At 46.6% G+C, this 19361-nt stretch overlaps 1 protein-coding gene and 1 non-coding gene across 3 annotated transcripts in view; one reads left to right on the top strand and one right to left on the bottom strand.

Annotated features, from left to right (window-relative positions):
- Positions 1-19361, bottom strand: part of zftraf1 (zinc finger TRAF-type containing 1) — a 220038-nt gene that overhangs the window by 191152 nt on the left and 9525 nt on the right. The gene's annotated exons all lie outside the window — the stretch shown is intronic.
- On the top strand, positions 9531-9603 carry trnap-agg (transfer RNA proline (anticodon AGG)). Its single transcript has one exon. It is a non-coding gene; the product is annotated as a tRNA-Pro (tRNA).

Here is a 19361-nt window from a genome sequence, read left to right as displayed (position 1 = left end):
CCCACACCTGTCCTCCATTCCGAAGAACCTGCTCAGTCTTGCTCCCATCATGTGTGCTCTGTGTAGAACCTTAAATTGAATCAGGCTAAGCCTGGCACACGAAGACGAGGTATTTGCCCTGCTTAGGACATCAGCCCATCGCCCCTCCTCAATCTCCTCCCCCAGCTTCTTCTTCCCATTTTCCCTTCAGCTCCTCTATCATCGCCTCCCCCTCGTCTCCTGATATATTTCGGACACTTTGCCCTCCCCGACCCATACCCCGGAAATCACTATCTTGGATCCGGTGTGTCGGGAGCAGCGGAAATTCCCTCACCTGTTGCCTCGTAAACACCCTCACTTGCATATATCTGAAGATATTCCCCGGGGGCAACTCATTTTTCCTCCAGCGCTCCCAGACTTGCAAACGTCCCGTCTATAAACAGGTCCCTCAGTTTCCTAATTCCTACTCGTTGCCAACTCTGGAACCCCCCGTCCATACGTTCTGGGACAAACCTGTGGTTATTCCTAATCGGGGACCACACCGAGGCACCCGTCACCCCCCTGTGTCGCCTCCACTGTCCCCAGATCCTCAAGGTTGCCACGACCACTGGGTTTGTGGTATACCTTTTCGGGGAGAATGGCAGCGGCACCGTCACCAGCGCCTTTAGGCTCATTCCTTTACAGGACGCCATCGCCAGCCTCTTCCACGCCGCCCCCTCTCCCTCCCTCATCCACTTACAAACCATCGCCACATTGGTGGCCCAGTAGTAGTCATTCAGACTCGGCAGCGTCAGTCCCCCTCTATCCCTACTGCGCTGCAGGAACCCCCTCTTTACCCTCGGGGTCTGCCCTGCCCACACAAAGCTCATAATACTCCTGTCTATTTTTTTGAAAAAGGCCTTCGTGATCAGAATGGGGAGACACTGAAATACGAAAAGAAACCTCAGGAGGACCATAATTTTTACCGCCTGCACTCTGCCCGCCAATGAGAGCGGTAACATATCCCACCTCTTGAAGTCCTCTTCCATCTGCTCCACCAGTCGCGTCAGATTAAGTCTGTGTAGAGTTCCCCAGTTCCTGGCTACCTGGATCCCCAGATATCGGAAGCTCCTTTCCACTCTCCTTAACGGCAGAGCGTCTATTCCTCTTCCCTGGTCCCCGGGGTGTATTACAAAAAGCTCGCTCTTCCCCATATTTAGCCTGTATCCCGAGAAATCTCCAAACTCCCTCAGTATCTGCATAACCTCTGGCATCCCCTCTACCGGGTCCGCAACATATAGCAGTAAGTCATCAGCGTAGAGCGACACTCAGTGCTCCTCTCCCCCTCTAACCACCCCCCTCCACTTCTTAGAGTCCCTCAACGCTATGGCCAGTGGTTCAATTGCCAACGCGAACAGTAACGGGGACAGTGGACACCCCTGTCTTGTTCCCGTGTAGCCGAAAATGCCCCGATCTTTGCCGGTTTGTGACTACACTTGCCACTGGGGCCCCATATAGGAGTCTGACCCATCTAACAAACCCCTCTCCGAACCCAAACCTCCTCAGCACCTCCCACAAATAGTCCCACTCCACTCTATCGAATGCCTTCTCCGCATCCATCGCCGCCACTATCTCTGCCTCCCCTCCGGTGGGGGCGTCATCATCACCCCCAGCAGCCGTTGAACGTTAACATTCAGTTGTCTCCCCTTTACAAACCCTGTCTGCTCTTCATGCACCACCCCCGGGACGCAATCCTTTATCCTTGTCGCCAGCACTTTTGCCAGCAGTTTGGCGTCTACATTTAGGAGTGAGATAGGCCTGTATGACCCGCATTGCAGCGGATCTTTATCCCGCTTCGGAATTAATGATATCGTCGCCTCCGACATTGTCGGGGGTAGTATCCCCCCTTCCCTGGCCTCGTTAAAGGTTCTCGCCAGCAGTGGGGCCAACAAGTCCACATATTTCATGTAGAATTCCACCGGCTTCCCCAGTTCTCTCTTTGACCTCCCTGCGTGTGGGGCTCTCTTCCTTCCTGCGCCTATCTTCCCGCCATCATCTCCATAGCGCGGGGGGAAAAAAAGTGCTTGCCTATCGGCCCCGCCCCCTGTGGCGCAGCTCCCTCATTCCCCCTCCCCCTCTGTCCTTTTCCCCACCGGCGCGCACATTTCTTCGTGTCCCCCCATCAGGGAGAGAAAAATTCCCCATCCAACATTGCTGTATAATAAACCTCCCCTTTCCCCACTTTACATACCTGTACCACCACCTCGTTACTTCCCCCCAACATCAAACTCTCAGATCTAGTCCAGTTTCTCTTCTTGAATGAAGGTCCATGCCTCATCTGCCGTTTTGAAGTAGTAGTGCTTGCCCTGATGCGTGACCCACAATCTCGCCGGCTGCAGCATCCCAAATTTTATTTTCTTCCTGTGAAGCACCGCCTTGGCCTGATTAAAGCTCGCCCTCCTTCTCGCCACCTCCGCACTCCAGTCCTGATACACTCGTATCACCGCATTCTCCCACTTGCTACTCCGTACCTTCTTGGCCCAGCTCAGGACCGCCTCTCTGTCCATGAAGCGGTGGAATCTCACCACTATCGCCCTTGGTATTTCACCCGCCTTTGGTCTTCTCACAAGGACCCGGTGCGCTCCTTGCACCTCCAGGGGGCCCGTTGGGGCCTCAGCTCCCATTAGCGTATGGAGCATCGTGCTCACATAAGCCCCCACATCAGCTCCCTCTGCTCCTTCGGGGAGACCTAAAATCCGTAGGTTCTTCCTCCTCGAGCTGTTCTCCAGAGCTTCCAGCCTTTCTATGCACCTCTTATGTAACGCCTCATGCGTCTCCGCTTTTACCACCAGGCCCTGTATCTCATCCTCATTCTCGGCTGCCTTTGCCTTCACTCCACGGAGCTCTATCGCCTGAACCTTTTGTGTTTCCTTCAGTCCCTCGATTGCCAATAACATCGGCACCAGCACCTCTTTCTTTAGTTCCTCCACACATCATCGGAGGAATGCCTGCTGGTCCGGGCCCCATGCAGTCTGGGCTCCATCCGCCGCCATCTTGCTTCTCCCTTCTCTTCTCTGCCGCTGCTCCAAAGGATCCTTCGCGATCTGGCCACTACTAGTGGTCCTTTCCATACACACACGGGGGGGGGGGGGGGGGGGGGAATCTTCCTTCGTCACCCCACACTGGGCTTGGTCTAAAAAAAATTCCGTTGGGGCTCTCGAAAAGAGCCCAAAAGTCCGTTACAACGGGAGCTGCCGAAACGTGCGGCTTAGCAGTGCATCGCCGCAACCGGAAGTCCGGTCATTTCATTTCTTGAAGGACATATTGAAACAGATAGATTTTTAAAATAATCCAAAGCTACGATGGTCATTTTTCTAGTGTCAAGCCTCAAATTACCAGATCCATTCCATTACTTTCTATGTTGGGATTTGAACACTTCGACTCTGCATAATCACCAGAATAAATGGTACCCAGCTGCTGCTCTTCCTAGTACCATCATCACTTGAATATGGTATCCACTGTTGCTCTTCCTGGTACCTTCGCCAATGACTGTTAATTTTGGTCATCTGCCGTAAAACATATTTACAAAGTGAAGTCTGCCCTACACTTTTTGAAACTCCAGTATAATCACCTGGTGATTTTCATCTCGCAGTCTGCTTGCTATTAACTACTCCACCACTTGGAAAACAAAGATTTAGCTGCAACTTTCTCAATCTTACTAAACTGTAACTTCTCCAATCTGGAAATCTATTGTTCAGAAACAGTGGTTGCCAAAATGTTGTAGATTTTTTTTTTGTTTAAGATGACCCCAACAACCCATAGCATCAATTTAGTAGAGTACCTTGGGATCAAAAACATGGGAGATACAGTATTTGGATAAGCAAAACAATTTTTATCTGCGTTACACTATTTTACCTGAAGAACAAGTGATATCCATGGTTTTCCAGTTCATACATTTAATAATAGTAATCTTTATTAGTGTCACAAGGAGGCTTACATTAATACTGCAATGAAGTTACTGTGAAAAATCCCCTAGTCGCCACACACCTGTTCGGGTACAGAGGGAGAATTCAGAATGTCCAAGTCACCTAACAGCACTTCTTTTGGGACATCCAGAGGAAACCACGCAGACACAGGGAGAACGTATAGGCAGTGACCAAAGCCGGGAATCGAACCCGGGTCCCTGGTGCACCCAAAATGCTCTGGGTACCGGGTTTGAATCCCGCCATGGCAGGTGGTGAAATTTGAATTCAATAAACACAAAATCCAGAATTAAAAGTCTAATGATGATCATGAAACCATTGTCGATTGTCGTAAAAATCCATCTGGTTCACTAATGTCCTTTAGGTAAGGAAATCTGCCGTCCTTGCCTGGTGTGGCCGACACGTGACTCCAGACCCACAGCAATGTAGTTGACTCTAAATGCCCTCAGGGATGGACAATAAATACTGGTCCAGCCAGCGATGCCCACATCCCATGATCGAAAAAAAAAGTTCTACCACGTCTGTGACAATTTATTGAAAGATCTATCCAATTAGAACCACTAATTAGAACCATTAGGCCCCGGGCAGCCCTACAGGCTCACGGCACCGAGGTCCCAGGTTCGATCCCGGCTCTGGGTCACCATCCGTGTGGAGTTTGCACACTCTCCCCGTGTTTGCGTGGGTTTTGCCCCCACAACCCAAAAGATGTGCAGGCTAGGTTGATTGGCCACGCTAAATTGCCCCTTAATTGGAAAAATTAATTGGGTACACTAAATTTATAAATTTAAAAAAAGAACCATTAGGCCCCACAGGCCTGCAATTCTTCCCCCAATCGAGTAATTATCAAATTCCTTTTAAAAGAGATTATTAAATCTGCTTCCATGACGTGAAGCGGATTTCAGATCATAACTTGCTGTGCAAGAATAAATTCTTCTCATCTTCCCTCTGGTTCTTTTGCAGATTAATTTAAATCTGTATCCTTGGTTACTGACATCCCCAATAACCCACTTCCCTCCCCACCACCCTATCACTAGAAACAGTTTACCCTCATCTTCACCAGCGAGAGACCATCATCCACCATACAGACTTACGCCAAAAATCGGCTACTTGATGAGGCACTCATCATCATGGATGGCGAGTACCATGGAACTTTACACTCTAACCAACTTCAGTTCAGGCCCCATGGGGTGTCCTTTTTACACATCCCATTCCGAGGTAAATCAGGCAGCTGCTCCCTCAGCCATGATCTTACAGAGTGACGGAGTAGCCTGCTGAATGGCTCCTGCTCCTATTTCTTCTGTGAGTTGGAGTGCAGAACAAAGAGGCAAGCCAGATTTTTATAGATAATGTAGAAACTACAAATCACTGAATGGTTACAGCACAGGCAATAGTCATTTTGCCCATCAACTCTGTGCCAGAGTACCACTCTCTGAAGCCCTGCAAATTATTTTCCTTCAAATATTTATCCCAACCCTTTTGAACCTGCCTCCACCATACTTTCACCAAGACTCCTTAGACAGCACCTTCCAAACCCATGACCTCTACCATTATGACAAGGGCAACAGTCACTTGGGAACCCCACCACCTGGAAGTTCCCCTCCAAGTTACCGAACACGCTGACTTGGAAATAGATCACCATTCCTTCACTGACACTGGGTCAAAATCCTGGAACTCCCTCCCTAACACCACTATGGGTGTACCTACACCTCAGAGTCTGCAGTGGTTCAAGAAGCCAATTCACCACCACCTTCAAGGGCAATTAGGAGTAGGCAATAAATGCTGGCCTAGTCAGCGATACCCACATCGCAAGGATGATTTTAAAAATGTTATATCCACTCACGGCATCCAAACATTTATTTGATTCTTCCGCTAAACACCTTAAAATGTCACTTCTGGTTTGAGACCAGTGGGTTACAATGTCTCTCTATTCTGTCTAGAAACTGCATGATTTTAAAAACGGAACAGAAAAGGATACTGAAGAATTGTAAAAGCACAGGAAAGATTTAGAAGGATGTTATCCAAATAGAGCAGATGTAACTATCAGATTGGGTTTCTTTTTTCGTGGAAAGAGAAGGCGGAGGAGAGGCCTAATGAAGGGATTGGATCGGGTGAATGTGCTGAAATTGTTTCCACTTGTGTATGTAGGACCACAACACAGTCACACAAAAATCCAGGAATGGGAAGTAATTTCTTCAGAGAGCGATGAGAATATAGAACTTGCTGCAGGAGAGCACCGACATATCCAAGGGGATACTTGTTTTTAATATAAATTTAGAGTACCCAATTATTCAGAGAGTCGTGAACACCGCCCAGTCCATCACACGAACCTGCCTCCCATCCATTGACTCCATCTACACCTCCCGCTGCCTAGGGAAAGCGGGCAGCATAATCAAAGATCCTTCCCACCCGGCTTACTCACTCTTCCAACTTCTTCCATCGGGCAGGAGATACAGAAGTCTGAGAACACGCACGAACAGACTCAAAAACAGCTTCTTCCCCACTGTCACCAGACTCCTAAATGACCCTCTTATGGATTGACCTCATTAACACTACACCCTGTATGCTTCATCCGATGCCAGTGCTTATGTAGTTACATTGTATATGTTGTGTTGCCCTATTATGTATTTTCTTTCATTTCCTTTACATTTATTTAACGATCTGTTGAGCTGCTCGCAGAAAAATACTTTTCACTCGGTACACGTGACAATAAACAAATCCAATCCAATTTTTTTTCCAATTAAGGGGCAATTTAGTGTGGCCAATTCACATAACCTACACATCTTTGGGTTGTGAGGGTGAAACCCACAGACATGGGGAGAATGTGCAAACTCCACATGGACAGTGACCCAGGGCCTGGATTCAAACCCGGGTCCTCAGCGCCGCAGTCCCAGTGCTATCCACTGTGCCACATGCCGCCCTTCCAAGGGGATACTTGATGTAAAATGTTTACATGAGAGAAAAAGGGGCTGTGGGGAGGGCAAAGTGGAGGGGTATTTTGTATGGGCAGAGACTAGTTTAGAAAACAACAGCTGGGCTGAATGGTCTGCTTTTATGCTGTAAACTTTATGTGATTCCATATAATTAGCTCCCAAGAACCACCCACTGCACTTAGCTTTTAACCTAAAGGAATGATGCAACAGCTTTCCCATCTAAACATAATACAAACCGCACAAGAGCTATGTTTATATTACAGTACTGCTGACCAAAAGGAGCCCATTCTAGCAGTAGCTTGGTGATGTAAACAGAGACAGGTCATCTAATAGCAGAATCAACCACTCCCCCAAGTACTTTCCCATTGCTTGAAGAAGTAAATGGACCTTTTGTTGAATAGAACAGGTTCCGGTTTTGTTCAGCAATTCACCTTTTGGATTTACCTTAGCCTTTCTCTCGTATTCCTCTGCGGTCATGTGACGTGGTCCAATTCACAATATTATTTAAAAGCATTTAACTCTGCGACTAAAGGCTTGCAGCTTGATTTATTAGTAATTGCCACTTTTGGAATAAGTGCACACTCAAGCATTTGATGAGTTCACCGGAGAAATTTCCAATGGTTTCACAGACTATGACGTTACATGCTAAGCAGGAGTCCAGTGTTCAAAAGTAATAATATGTAAAGACGACAAAATAAAAACTATCGTTAGAAAGAAGTCTACAGTCTGTGCTCAGTGGATGAAAATCCCCCTCTCTCTCTTCAGGTGCCATGCCCCAAAAGGGCATGAGCACTCTGGATCTCAGTGTCCCTGGTTATGTTTGGCAAGGATTTTTGGCAGTGATTTGTTCTTGCCTTCTGCAGGTTCTGGCTGACGAGAAGGAGCTCCCTCTCATTGCCTGCCATAGGCATAGTCATGACAGATTTGCAGGTTGATAATCAACCTGATTAGCCACGTTATGATTGCACCTTCCATGCCATCACCTTCCATGCCCATCAAGTCCTGGATTGTGAATCGGATGAGGAGCATCTGGCTCAGAGGTAGGGATGCTACGCACTGAACCACAAGGTATACCTATGCATGTCTCTGAGCAAATGAATTAAAAAATTAGATATGCTTTTGCTATCAACATTTACTCCAGTCTCTCATCTCATTATTGAAAAGGTGGCAAATAATTCAAGCAAGCTAAGGACTAACGAGCAGGTCTCCACATTCAAATGGAGTGTCACACAAGTAACAGTTGCTGTAACAGTATTTTGAACGAGAAAAACAGCTGTTCAAAACATTTGTCCATGTTCAAAATACATGACGATAATTAATCTAATGGGGCAGAAGTGAGCACATGAAAGTAGGTTATATAGGTTACAGGTGACAGTGGTAGATATCTTTCTTGCCTGTATGGCATCTGCTAACCATCAACCCTGTCGCGCTGATGTACTTGAGCTCAGTCCAGCAAAACATCAATTTTAAAATTAGTATCCTACTATTCACATGCCTTTGTGGACTCGTACTCTCAAAAAACAAAGAACAAAACAGCACCGGAACAGGCCCTTTGGCCCTCCAAGCCTGTGCCGATCACGTGTCCTATCTAGACCAACCACCTGTATCCTCCTATACCCAGTCTGTTCATGTATCTATCCATGAACAGTCTTAAAGGTCGCTAACGTATCTGCCTCAACCACCTCACTTGGCAGTGCATTCCAGGCCACCGCCACCCTCTGTGTAAAAAAAAACCCACACATCTCCACTGAATCTTTCCCCCCTCACCTTGAACCTGTGCCCCCTTTCCGCCCTCGGAAAAAGCCTCCAACTGTTCACCCTATCTATACCCCTAATAATTTTATAAAATTCGATCAAGTCGCCCCTCAGCCTCCGTCTCTCTAGGGAGAACAAACCAATTTTTAGTCAATCTCTCCTCATAGCTAATACCCTCCATACCAGGCAACATCCTGGTAAACCTTTCCTGTACTCTCTCCAAAGCCTCCACGTCCTTCTGGTAGTGTGGTGACCAGAATTGGCACAGTATTCCAAATATGGTCTAAACAACGTTCTATATAATTGTAACATAATTTTCGAGTTTTAATACTCGATACCCTGTCCATGAAGGCAAGCATGCCATATGCTTTTTTTTAAACCACCGTTTCCACCTGTGCTGCCACTTTTAAGGATCTGTGGACCTGCACGCCCAGATCTCTGTGTCTCTCTGCTCCTGATGGTTCTGCCATTTATTTTATAGCTCCCACCTGAATTGGATCTACCAAAATGCATCACCTCGCATTTCACAGAATCATAGAATCATAGAAATTACAGTGCAGAAGGAGGCCATTCGGCCCATCGAGTCTGCACCGGCTCTTGGAAAGAGCACCCTACCCAAGGTCAACACCTCCACCCTATCCCCGTAACCCCACCCAACACCAAGGACAATTTTAGACACTAAGGGCAATTTATCATGGCCAATCCACCTAACCTGCACATCTTTGGACTGTGGGAGGAAACAGGAGCACCCGGAGGAAACCCACGCACACACAGGGAAAACGTGCAGACTCCGCACAGACAGTGACCCAGGCGGGAATCGAACCTGGGACCCTGGAGCTGTGAATCAATTGTGCTAACCACAATGCTACAGTGCTGCCCTATTTCAGAGAACTAGTACCGCTAGAGGCCAGTGGCGCAATGGATAACGCATCCGACTAGGAATCAGGAGATTCCAGGTTCGATTCCTGGCTGGCTCAGGTTCAAAATTTGTCAGCCATGATTGAATGGCGGAGCAGACTCGATGGGCCGAGTGGCCTAATTCTGCTCCTATGTCTTATGGTCTTATAGTTTCCAGCCCTGACCTCAAAAACAAAACTGAAACCACACAGCCTTACTGGGGAAAGAGAGAAGAACTCCTCCACTTGGTTTTGTGATGAAACTGAGGACACTGAGGAACATTCCAGAAACAACAGCACCAATCACTGCCCGTCCCCGAACAGGACTCCGGTTTGGAGGTCAGTTGATTGGCCAGCAGCCAGGCAGGTCAGTCCGGGTCATCACTGATGTCAGACCAAAGGAGCACATCCTTCTGGGCGCCAGTTTGAATTATAAACTGCTTTACCTTAAAGTCATGACTCATCCGTGAGCAAAATAAGATGCAAGATAGAGCGTCTCAGGAAAGTAATAGGCCCGAATGTGAACCTTCGAGATGAAGGCCCAGTTTGATAAAAACTATAGAGACTCTCCAGAAGGCCAGCAGTCTGTAAATACTGCACTGAATGAGTGACTCTGACAAGCAGCTGTAAACCAGAGGCTTTGATCCACCAGCGTGCTGGGGGCACCTTCTGCTACAAAGAACTCATCATCTGAAGCAAGGACTCTTATCTTTTGACCTTAATCTTTATTATTTTACCCCTTTCCACCCCATTGTGTTTGTCTGTCTTGCGTGTGTGGGTAGAGGGAGGGACAGTTAATGAGGGTAGTAGGTTAGCTCACTTGTTATCCAGCTGTAATTACTGCATATTTCATCTTTATTCCCGTTATAAATAAACAGTCAGTGTGTTTCAACTCACAAACCTGGCGACTGTAATTAGTGGGCAACCAAGGGCCAACGATTTCAGATGCTTTTTAAAATAAGAATTATTGGTTAATTTGCTTGCGTTGCGACTCTGGGACTGGAATTAACCACCCACTTGCCCCAGGGTGCAACAGGGTTTACCTACACCACATGGACTGCAACGGTTCAAGAGGACGGGTAGGACGGCAGGATTCAGCAGGGCCATGGGAACCGATGCAGGAAAGTCGGAGGGAAGCAAGGCAGGGGCAGAAACAAAAGGCAGTAAAAGGAACAAAGTGGAAGGCAGAGGAAGCAAAGACAAAAATCAAAAAGGGTCACATTACATCATAATTCTAAAAGGGCAATAAGTGGGAAAGAAAAACAAATTGAAGGCTCCGAATCTCAATGTGAGGAGCATTTGTAATCAGGTTGATGAATTTAGCTGCGCGGACAAACATTAACGGATATGAAGTCATTGGGATCACGGTCACCCTGGAGCCAGGTCTCCAAGGATGGGAACTCTACATCCAGGCGTATTCAATATTCAGGAAAGATAGAAGGAAAGGAAAGGGAGCTGAGGTAGCGTGGCTAGTTAAGGAGGATATTAATGCAATAGTAAGGAAGGACATTAGACTGGACGAAATGGAATCTGTGTGGGTCGGGCTGCGGAACACCAAAGGGCAAAAAACATTAGTGAGTTGTGCACAGCCCACCAAACAGTAGTTGTGAGGTTGGGGATGGCATCAAACAGGAAATTAGAGATGTCTGCAGTAAGGGGACAGCAGTTATTATGGGTGACCAATCTGCATATTGATTGGGGCTAATCAAATTGGTAGCAATGCGATGGAGGAGGATTTCCTGGAACGTATATGGGGTGGTTGTCTCAACCAATATGTTGAGGAACCAACTAGAGAGCAAGCCATCCTAGACTGGGTATTGTGAAATATGAGGGGATTAATTAGCAACGTTGTAATTCGAGATCCTTGAGGGAAGAGCGACCCTAATATGGTAGAATTTTTCATTAAGATAGAGAGTGACACAGTCAAGTCTCAGCCTAGGGTCCCGAACTTAAAGAAAGCTACCTTTGATGGTATGAGACGTACATTGGCTACGATAAGCTGGCAAAGGATACTTAAGGGGTTGACGGTGCGGATCCTGTTAAGGTGGAGACCAACCTCTCCACCCTGTGCCCTGGCGTGGCGGGGGGGGGGGAACCTGCTGGAATTCTTGAAGCTTGAAAAGGTCAAATATGAACTGAGGGGAAGGATGGAGGGGTTCTACAATTCATGGGCGTTATTCATTATGCACTTTCGAGAATTGGATCACATCGAACATTAGGGGGGGCTGTGTGTGTTAATGGTGACTATGGGCGATTCCTGATTCCTCTTTGTCATTTGTTTATGTTAACATGCGGGCTAATGTTTGGGGGTTTGGTGGGAGGATGGGATCGTTGTTATTGATATGGGGATGGACATTACATTCGTTACTGATTATTGTTTATTGTTGGGTGTAAATTTGGGAGAAAATGTGAAAAAGGAGAATAAAAAAAAAATATTTTTTTTTTTAAAAGGAGTTGATGTTGAATAGGCAATGGCAGACATTTAAAGAACACATGGATTAACTTCAACAACTTGACATCGCTGCCTGGCGCAAGAGTACAGCAGGGAAGGTGGCTAAATCATGGCTAAAAAGGGAAATCAGGGATAGTGTTAAAGCGAAAGAGGAAGCAAACAAATTGGCCAGAAACAGCAGCAAGGCCAAGGACTGGGAGAAATTTACAATCCAACAGAGGAGGACAAAGGGTTTAATTCAGAAGGGGAAAGTAGATTGCGAAAGTAAGCTTGCAGAAAACATTAAAACTGACTGCAAATGCTTCTATAGATGTGTATGGAGAAAAAGACTGGTGAAGACAAATGTAGGTCCCTTACAGTCAGAATCAGGTGAATTCATAATGGGCAACAAAAAGGTGGCAGACCAGTTAAACAAACATTTTGGATCTGTCTTCACCAAGGGGGACACAAATAAAGAGGATCTTGCATGAAGGGGGAACTGAAGGAAGTCCTTATTAGTCAGGAAATTGTATTGGGGAAATTGATGGGATTGAAACCCGAAAAGTCCCCAAGGCCTGATACGCTGCATCGCAGAGTACTTAAGGAAGTGGCCCCAGAAATAGTGGACGCATTGGTGATCATTGTCCAGCATTCTATAGACTCTGGAAGAGTCCCAATGGATTGGAGGGTTACTAAGAGGGCGGCACGGTAGCACAGTGGCTAGCACTGTTGCTTCACAACGCCAGGGTCCCAGGGTCGATTCATGGCTTGAGTCACTGTCTGCGCGGAGTCCGCACGGTTACCCAGTGTCTGCATGGGTTTCCTCCGGGTGCTCCGGTTTCCTCCCAGAACGACGTGCTTGTTAGGTGAATTGGACATTCTGAATTCTCCCTCTGTGTACCCGAACAGGCGCCGGAATGTGGCGACGAGGGGATTTTCACAGTAACTTCATTGCAGTGTTAATGCAAGCCTACTTGTGGCAATAAAAGGAGGGAGAGAAAACGGGGAAATATAGAGCGGTTAGCCTGACATCAGTGGTGGGGAAAATGCTGCAGTTAATTATTAAAGATGAAGTAGCTGGCCATTTGGAAAGCGGGGACAGGATCGGTCCAAGTCAGCATGGATTCACTAAAGGGAAATCATGCTCGACATATCTTCTGGAATTCTTTGAGGATGTGACAAGTAAAGTGAACAAGGGTGAACCAGTGGATGTTGTGTGTCTGGACTTTCAAAAAGGCTTTTGACAAGGCCCCACACAAGAGATTAGTGAGCAAAATTAAAGCTCATGGTATTAGGGGTAATGTATTTAAAAAAAAAAAATTTAGAGTACCCAATTCATTTTTTCCAATGAAGGGGAAATTTAGCGCGGCCATTCCACCTGCCCTGCACATCTTTGGGTTGTGGGGGCGAAACCCACGCAAACACGGGGAGAATGTGCAAACTCCACACGGACAGTGACCCAGAGCCGGGATCGAACCTGGGACCTCGGCGGTGTGAGGCAGCAGTGCTAACCACAGCGCCGTGCTGCCCTAGGGGTAATGTATTGATGTGGATAGAGAACTGGTTGGCAGACGGGAAGCAGAGAGTGGGAATAAACGGGTCCTTTTCAGAGTGGCAGGCAGTGACTAGTGGGGTACCGCAGGGTTCAGTGCTGGGACCCCAGCTCTTCACAATATACATTAATAATTTGGGAGGAGGAATTGCAATATCTCCAAATTTGCAGACAACACTAAGCTGGGTGGCAGTGTGAGCTGTGAGGAGGATGCAAAGAGGCTGCAGGGTGACTTGGACAGGCTGGCTGAGTGGGCAAAGACTTGGCAAATGCAATATAATGTGGGTAAATGGGAGGTAATCCGCTTTGGTGGCAAAAACAGGAAGGCAGATTATCTGAATGGTGGCAGTTTAGGAAAAGGGGAAGTGCAACAAGACCTGGGTGTTGTGGTGGAACGATTTGTCCGGGTTAAATTCCATCTGCCATTTCTCTGCCCAATTTTACAGCCTATCTATATCCTGTTGTATTCTCTGACAATCTTCATCACTACCCGCACTCCTGCAATCTTAGTATCATCCGCAAACTTGCCAACCAGTCCCGCTACGTTTTCCTCCAAGTCATTTATATATATTACAAAGAGCAGAGGTCCCAGAACTGATCCCCGCGGAACACCACAAGTTACAAACACCCTTCCACTGCTACCCTCTGTCTTCTATGGCCAAGCCAGTTCTGGATCCTTCCAGCTAGTTCACCTCTGACCCCATGTGATCTAATGTTTTGCACCAGCCTGCCATGAGGGACCTTATCAAATGCTTTACTAAAGTCCATGTAGGCAACATCCACAGCCCTTCCCTCAATCATTTTTGTTACCTCCTCAAAAAATTCAATCAAATTAGCGAGACATGACCTCCCTCGTATAAAACCATGCTGTCTGTTACTAATAAGACCATTCACGTCCAAATGTGCATAGATATTATCTCCGAGAATCTTTTCCAGCAATTTCACTATCACTGACGACAAGCTCACTGGCCTATAATTACCCGGATTATCCTTGCAACACTTCTTAAATAACGGTACAACATTGGCTATCCTCCAATCCTCTGGGATCTCACCTGTCCCCAATGAGGACACAAAGCTTTCTGTCAGAGGCCCAGCGATTTCATCTCTTGCCTCCCACAGTATTCTGGGATAGACGTCATCTGGCCCTGGGGATTTGTCTACTTTAATGCTTTTTAACACTCCTAACACTTCCTCATAATAACAACCCGTCCTAAAGTGTTCACACATGCCTCTGATACACCACCAATCAACATGTCCCTCTCCTTTGTGAATACTGATACAAAATATTCATTAAGGACCTCACCTACTTCCTCTAGTTCTATACATAATTTCCCTCCTTTGTCCTTGAGTGGACCAACTCTTTCTCTAGCTACCTTCTTGTTCCTAATATGTTTAAAATGCTTTGGGATTCTCCTTAATCCTGTCTGCCAAGGACATTTCATGACCCCTTTTTGCCCTCCTAATTCCCTGCTTGAGCTCTTTTCTACTTTCCTTGTATTCCTCAAGTGCTTTATCTGTTTTTAAGTTGCCTGTACCTCACATATGCATCTTTTTTCTTTTTGACAAGATTCTCAATTTCAAAGGTCACCCATGGCTCCCGAATCCTGCCTTTGCTGTCTTTCCTTTTTACCGGCACATGCCTGTCGTGCACTCCCATCAACTGCTCCTTAAAAAATTCCCACATGCAAATGTGGATTTACTCTCAAACAGCCTCTCCCAAACAACAGCCTCCAAATCCTGCATAATCTGGTTGTAGTTAGCCTTCCCCCAATTTAGCACCTTAACCCTAGGACAACACTCGTCCTTTTCCATGAGTGTCCAAAAGCTTACGGAATTGTGGCCACTGTTCGCCACATGTTCTCCCACTACAACATTGGTGACCTAGCCGGGCTTGTTCCCTAGTACTAGGTCCAATATAGCCCCCTCTATAGTCGGACTATCCACATATTGTTCCAAAAAACCTTCTTGGACACACCTAATAAATTCCTCATCATCTAGACCACTAACCCCAAGGGATTTCCAGTCAATACGAGGAAAATTAAAGTCTCCCACTACAACAGTCCTATTATTTCCACATCTATCCAGAATCTGCTTACAAGATGTTCCTCAACTTCCCGTGGGCTGTTGGGAGGCCTGTAGTACACCCCCATCATAGTGACTGCCCCCTTCCTGTTTCTGAGCTCTACCCACAGTGCCTCGTAACTTGATTTTTCCATGGTGTCCTTCCTATGTACAGCTGTAATATGTTCCCTAACCAGTATTGCAACTCCCCCACCTCTTTTACCTTCCTCCCGGTCTCGCCTAAAACACCTATATCCTGGAATATTTAGCTGACAGCCATGTCCCTTTTTTAACCAAGTCTCCGTTACAGCAACCACATCCAAGTTCCGCACATGAATCAAGTTCATCGGTCTTACCTGTTATATTCAGTGCATTGAAGCAGATACACTCCAGACCTCCAGTCTCACTGAGTGCGACCTCCCCAGCCTACCCTTCCTCTTAGCCAACCTGACCCCGGTACCATGCTCATCCCCAGTCTCTACACTTGCTGGCTTACTGTCCTGATTCCCACCCCCCTGCCAAATTAGTTTAAACCCACCCGAACCATACTAGCAAACCTCCCAGCCAGGATATTGGTGCCCCTCCAGTTCAGGTGTAGCCCGTCCTTCTTGTACAGGCCCCACCTTCCCTGGAAGACGTCCCAGTAATCCAAAAAACTGAAGCCCTCACTCCTGCACCAGTTCTTTAGCCACGTGTTCAACTGCACTATATCCCTGTAACACGTGGCACATCTCGTCTCAATCTTGTCTCTGAGCCCTAAAATACTCCAAGACCTTTGCATTTCTTTAAATTTGTCCTTATCCCTCTTCCCGTAGCCGCCTTTGGCAGCTGTGCATTTTAGCCACTGTGCCTCAAGCTTAGGAATTTGCTGAAGTCTACCTGCTGCGTCACACACCTCTATCAAGAAACTTCTTAAAGGACATTTATTGTAGAACGATAGAGTGCAGAGGCTAGGTTCATCCCACTACCTGGGTCAACTTTTTGCTATCAATTTATCCCACAGGCTTCCCAAAAAATTCCTTTTCAAATATTTATTCAATTCCCTTTCGAAAGTTATTAAATCTGTTCAACCAGCCCTTTGTACAGTGAATTCCAGATCAAAACTTGCCGCATAAAAACGCATTTGGATCTCTCCTCCAGTTCTCATCAATTATTTTAAATCTGCACCCCTATCACTGGATAGTCTCTCCTTGCTTAATCTCCTAACCTTCACTGTTAAAAGGATAACAACCTTAGTCTCTTTACATTCACCATGCGAGTGCCTCACGTCTAAAAACCATCGCCATCCTTCCTAAATGCGGTGCAGATGTCACCAGCTAGGTCAACGTCCTTTGCCCATTGCTAATTGCCTTCACGAGGTGGTAGTGAGCTGTCTTCTGGAACCACTGCAGTTCATGTGGAGTAGGTACACCCAGAGTGCTGTTAGGAAGGGTGTTCCAGGATTTTGAGTCAGTAACAGTGAAGGAATGGCGATATAGTTTGCAGGTGGTGGCGTTTCCACTCATCTGGCAGTAGAGTTCACGGATTTGGAAGGTGCGGTTGAACAAGGCCTGGTGAGTTGCAGCATGCATCTTGCACTTGATACTCATAGCCATCGTGCCAATAGCCACTGTGTCTGTGGTGCCAATTAAGTAGGTTGCTGCTTTGTCCTGGATGGTGTTGAGCTTCACGACTGTGATTGGAGCTGTACTCACAAATAAGTGGAGAGTATTCCATCAGACTCCCGACTCGCACCTTGTACATGAATCATAAAACACTGGCATGCAAGTACAGCAAGATATTAGGAAAGTAAATGGAATGTTGGCCTTCAGAACATCTGGTTACAACTGTACAGGCTTTGGTGGGACCACATCTAATGTGTCTAGTTTTGACCTCTTACTGAAGGAAGGATATACCTGCTTTGGAAGCAGCTCAGAGAAGGTTTACTCGGCTGATTCCTGGGATGAAGAGTTTGTCTTGAAAAGGTGAGCAGGTTGGGCCTATACTAATTCCAGTTTAGAAAAATGAGACATGATCTTATTGAATCACAAGATCCCGAGGGGAATTGACAGGATAGATACGGAAAGGGTGTTTCCCCTTGTAGAGAGACTTGAACGAGGATGCAAAATTTCAAAATAAGGGGTCTCCCATTTACAACAGAGATGAGGAGGAATTTCTTCTCCCAAACAGTCATTAGTGTCTGGAATCATAAGATATAAAGGCAAAAGACATAGTAGAATTAGGCCATTCGCCCCATCGAGTCTGCGCCGCCATTTAATCATGGCTGATATGTTCAATAATAATCTTTATTAGTGTCACAAGTAGGCTCACATTAACAGTGCAATGAAGTTACTGTGAAAATCCCCTAGTCGTCACACTCAGACGCCTGTTCAAGTACACCGAGGGAGAATTCAGAATTCACCCAACAAGCACGTCTTTTGGGACTTGAGAAGAAACCGGAGAATCTGGAGGAAAACAGACACGGGGAGAACATTCAGACTCTGTACAGATAGTGACCCAAACCAGGAATTGAACCCAGGCCCCTGGTGCTGTGAGGCAGCAGTATTAACCAGTTCTACCTTGCCGCCCTATTCTCATCTCCATAACCCCTGATCTCCTTATTAATCAAGAACCTATCTATCTCCGTCTTAAAGACACTGTGATTTGGCCTCCACAGCCTTCTGAGGCAGAGAGTTCCACAGATTCCCCATCCTCCGGCAGAAGAAATTCCTTCTCATCTGTTTTAAAGGATCGTCCCTTTAGTCTTAGGCTGTGCCTTCGGCTTCTAGTTTTTCCCCAGAAGTGGAAACATCTTCTCCACATCCACTCTATCCAGGTCACGCAGCATCCTGTAAGTTTCAATAAGATCCCCCCTCATCCTTCTAAACTCCCAACGAGTACTGACCCAGAGTCCTCAACTGTTCCTCATACGACAAGCTCTTCATTCCAGGGATCGTTCTTGTGAACCTCCTCTAGACCCTTTCCAAGGCCAGCACAATTTTCCTCAGATACAGGTGGCCCAAACTACTCAGAATGCTCTAAATATCATCAAGGAACATCCTCACTTCTGATCTTACGATGGAAGGAAAGTCATTGATGAAGCAGTTGAAGATGGTAGGCCAAGGACACTACCCGGAGGAGCCCCTGCAGCGATGTCCAGAAGCAGAAATGATTGACCAGCAACCAACTTCCTTTATACGGTGTTATGATTCCAACCAGTGGAGAGCTTTCTGACCCACCCTGGTTCCCATTTTGCGAAGGTTCCTTGATGCCTTACTTGGTCAAATGCTGCCTTAATGTAGAGGATTAATCACTCTCACCTCTTGAATTTAGCTCTATTGTCCAAGGGTGTAATGAGGTTAGAAGTCAAATGGCCCTGCAGAACCTAAACTGAGCATCAGTGAGCAGGTTATTTCTGCCTAAGCATAGTTTGATAACATTCATCAGGACAACTTTCGCCACTTGCTGATGATTGAGAGTAGACTGATGGGGTAGTAGTCAGCCAGATTGGATTTGTCCTGCGTTCTCTGGACAAGACATGCATGCGCTGTAGCTTCAACAGGTTGACACCTCATTGTTAGGTATGCTTGGCATGCTCTCCTCATTGAACCAGGGTTGATCCCTTGTCTTTACGGTAATAGTGGAATGAGGAATATGCCAGGCCAGGAGGTTACAGATTAAAGTTTACCACAATTCTGCTGCTGCTAATAGCTCATAGCACCTCAGGAATGGAGCTGCCAGATCTGTTCTGAATCTAACCCATTTAGCATGATCGTGGTGCCCACGAGGGACCGTATTCTCACGTGTGAAGAGGGA

Source organism: Scyliorhinus torazame, chromosome 6 (assembly GCF_047496885.1).
Source record: "Scyliorhinus torazame isolate Kashiwa2021f chromosome 6, sScyTor2.1, whole genome shotgun sequence".
Lineage (NCBI taxonomy): Eukaryota > Metazoa > Chordata > Chondrichthyes > Carcharhiniformes > Scyliorhinidae > Scyliorhinus > Scyliorhinus torazame.
The sequence above is the reverse complement of the archived record's forward strand: the minus strand, read 5'-3'. Positions and strand labels throughout refer to the sequence as shown.